The following is a 4,416-nucleotide window of genomic DNA, read 5'->3' as shown; positions in this document are numbered from 1 at the left end:
GGTCAGGATATGTAAATAAATTGTTTAAAATCTTTATATCATTTGATTAAATTGCCACTATGACATAATACTTCACTCTATTGATTCCTTGGCTCATGCTGAATCCAACTGTACCAAATATATCTGAGTCAAACCTACTTCCTGTCGGCCATTTTGAATTATATTGAACACCTACTTTTTCGAACTCCTCCTGGAGCGCTCGTCTGATTGGCTTGATTTTTGGTATGCATCTTCTAGAGACACTCTAGACAAAAAGTTATCAAAAGCTTTTCGGTAGACCTATCCGTTGTCGTATAACGCATCAAAGAATGCGAGGGCGAGCACGCCAAAATGTGTTTGAGCCTGTATCTTCGCAAAACTTTTGCGTATTAATATGAGACTTGGTATATGTCATAACAGTGATGACCTGAGGGTGCATGCACCATTTCGTCACACTGCCCCCTACTGGTCATGAGATATTAAACATTTCTAATTTTGCTTATAACTACTGCAAACTTAAATGTAAAATTATGAGACTGGTCTTGTTAGATTTCGTGAGGCATGCCGAGTCAAACGATACCAAATGGTTTTTGGTCGGCCATTTTGTGTGTCGGCCATTTTGAATTTTTTCTTTAAGTTCAAGTATTTCAGAAACGCAATTGCGTATTGTTATGAAACTTGGTATGGTTCATCAGCAACATGTTCCGGGAGGACTTGTAAACTTTTCGGCGCCCCCTAGTGGTCAAGAGATTTGAAGCTATATCTCTGCATCTCTTTATCGTATTTACACCAAATTTGGTGGGTGTCATCACAATCAAGACCTGAGTCACAATTTATTGTTTGGTCAGTGCCCCCTAGTGGTCAAGCCATCTAAGGCTATATCTCTGTATCGCTTTATTGTATTTACACTAAATTTGGTATGTGTCATCACAGTCATGACCTGAGGCACCATCTATTGTTTTGGCACAGCGCCCCCTAGTGGTCTCAAGATATGAAAAAATTGCTATTTTTTCATAAAACTAATGCAAACTTAGATCTTAAATCATGACAGTCATCACGTATGAATCATTTTTTGCCATGTTTGGCTTGACCCCGGTATCGCTGCTTGCAGCTATATTTAGGGGTCAAGCCCCGAAGGGGCGTAGAACCCTATTGTTATTGTTAGTTTTCTTATTATTATTAGGGGTCAAGCCACGAAGTGGCGTAGACACCTATTGTTATTGTTAGTTTTCTTATTATTATTATTAAGTTTCCTCTTCCGCCATTGAAGTCAATGGCAGCCCATAGAACCGTACATAGGAAAGTTATGAAATTTGGCACACATGTAGAGGACAGTCTCAGAAGTTACTATAGCAACATTGGTGTGTCTGACTCAAACCCTCTAGCGCCACCAACAGTCCAAAAATCCACTTATGTTCATGCTCATAACTTCTGACCCGTGAGTCCTAGAAACTAAATTCTTGTTTCCTCTGAATCCTTTGCTCATGATGATTCAATTGCACACATTGATGTCATTTGTGTCATGCACATCTTTCCGCCATTTTGAATTTTCCGTAAAACCTACTTTTTCGAACTCCTCCTAGACCGTTCGTCCGATTTGCATGTCCTTTGGTATGTAGCATCTAGAGGCACCCCAGACAAAAAGTTATCAAAAGCTTTTTGATAGACCCATGCGTTCTCGTATACCGTGACAACATATACGGCGGCGAGCACGCCAAAACGGACGTGAGGCAGTATCTTCGCAAAACTTTATTGTATCGACACGAAACTTGGTATATGTCATTACAGTCATGACCTGAGGGTGCCTGCAACGTTTCGTCACAGCGCCACCTAGTGGTCACGAAATTCGAAAAATGCCTATTTTCGCTTATAACTACTTCAAACTTGAGTCTAAAATCATGAAGGTGGTCTTGTTAGATTCCTTGAGGCATGCTGAGTCAAACGATACCAAACGGTTTTCGGTCGGCCATTTTGGGTTTCGGCCATTTTGAATTTTCTCATTAAGTTCAGTATTTCACAAACAGAATGGCGTATCGCTACGAAATTTGGCATGGTTCATCAGTGACATGTTCTGAGCGCACCTATAAATCTTTAAGACAGCGCCACCTAGTGGTCAGGATATGTAAATAAATTGTTTAAAATCTTTATATCATTTGATTAAATTGCCACACTGACATAAGACTTCACTCTATTGATTCCTTGGCTCATGCTGAGTCTGACTGTACCAAATATGTCTGAGTCAAACCTACTTCCTGTCGGCCATTTTGAATTATATTGAACACCTACTTTTTCGAACTCCTCCTAGAGCGCTCGTGTGATTGGCTTGATTTTTGGTATGCATCGTCTAGAGACACTCTAGACAAAAAGTTATCAAAAGCTTTTCGGTAGACCTATCCGTTGTCGTATAACGCATCAAAGAATGCGAGGGCGAGCAAGCCAAAATGTGTTTGAGCCTGTATCTTCGCAAAACTTTTGCGTATTAATATGAGACTTGGTATATGTCATACCAGTGATGACCTGAGGGTGCATGCACCATTTCGTCACACTGCCCCCTACTGGTCACGAGATATAAAAAATGTCTACTTTTGCTTATAACTATTGCAAACTTGAATGTAAAATTATGAGACTGGTCTTGTTAGATTTCTTGAGGCATGCCGAGTCAAACGATACCAAATGGTTTTTGGTCGGCCATTTTGTGTGTCGGCCATTTTGAATTTTTTCTTTAAGTTCAAGTATTTCAAAAACGCAATTGCGTATTGTTATGAAACTTGGTATGGTTCATCAGCAACATGTTCTGGGAGGACTTGTAAACTTTTCGGTGCCCCCTAGTGGTCAAGAGATTTGAAGCTATATCTCTGCATCTCTTTATCGTATTTACACAAAATTTGGTGGGTGTCATCACAATCAAGACCTGAATCACAATTTATTTTTTGGTCAGTGCCCCCTAGTGGTCAAGTCATTTAAGGCTATATCTCTGCATCTCTTTATTGTATTTACACCAAATTTGGTGGGTGTCATCACAATCAAGACCTGAGTCACAATTTATTTTTTGGTCAGTGCCCCCTAGTGGTCAAATTATTTAAGGCTATATCTCTGCATCTCTTTATTGTATTTACACCAAATTTGGTGGGTGTCATCACAATCAAGACCTGAGTCACAATTTATTTTTTGGTCAGTGCCCCCTAGTGGTCAAGTCATTTAAGGCTATATCTCTGCATCTCTTTATTGTATTTACACCAAATTTGGTGGGTGTCATCACAATCAAGACCTGAGTCACAATTAATTTTTTGGTCAGTGCCCCCTAGTGGTCAAGTTATTTAAGGCTATATCTCTGCATCTCTTTATTGTATTTACACCAAATTTGGTGGGTGTCATCACAATCAAGACCTGAGTCACAATTAATTTTTTGGTCAGTGCCCCCTAGTGGTCAAGTCATTTAAGGCTATATCTCCGTATCGCCTTATTGTATTTACACTAAATTTGGTATGTGTCATCACAGTTATGACCTGAGGCACCATCTATTCTTTTGGCACAGTGCCACCTAGTGGTCTCAAGATAGGAAAAAAATGCTTTTTTTCATAAAACTAATGCAAACTTAGATGTTAAATCATGGCAGTCATCACATATGAATCATTTTTTGCCATGTTCGGCTTGACCCCGGTATCGCTGCTTGCAGCTATATTTATTATTATTGTTATTCTTGTTCCTCGTTCTTCCACCCAAAAGTCAATGGCAGCCCATAGAACCGTACATAGGAAAGTTATGAAATTTGGCACACATGTAGAGGACAGTCACAGAAGTTACTATAGCAACATTGGTGTGTCTGACTCAAACCCTCTAGCGCCACCAACAGTCCAAAAATCCACTTATGTTCATGCTCACAACTTGTGACCCGTGAGTCCTAGAAAATAAATTCTTGTTTCCTCTGAATCCTTGGCTCATGATGATTCAATTGCACATGTTGATGTCATTTGTGTCATGCACATCTTTCCGCCATTTTGAATTTTCCGTAAAACCTACTTTTTCGAACTCCTCCTAGACCGTCCGTCCGATTTGCATGTCCTTTGGTATGTAGCATCTAGAGACACCCCAGACAAAAAGTTATCAAAAGCTTTTTGATAGACCAATGCGTTCTCGTATAAATTCACAACATATACGGCGGCGAGCACGCCAAAACGGACGTGTGGCCGTATCTTCGCAAAACTTTATTGTATCGACACGAAACTTGGTATATGTCATTACAGTCATGACCTGAGGGTGCCTGCAACGTTTCGTCACAGCGCCACCTAGTGGTCACGAGATTCGAAAAATGCTTATTTTCGCTTATAACTACTTCAAACTTGAGTCTAAAATCATGAAGGTGGTCTTGTAAGATTCCTTGAGGCATGCCGAGTCAAACGATACCAAACGGTTTTCGGTCGGCCATTTTGGGTGTCG

The sequence above is a fragment of the Misgurnus anguillicaudatus genome, chromosome 22 (assembly GCF_027580225.2).
Source record: "Misgurnus anguillicaudatus chromosome 22, ASM2758022v2, whole genome shotgun sequence".
Classification (NCBI taxonomy): Eukaryota; Metazoa; Chordata; class Actinopteri; order Cypriniformes; family Cobitidae; genus Misgurnus; species Misgurnus anguillicaudatus.
Note: the sequence above shows the minus strand (reverse complement) of the source record.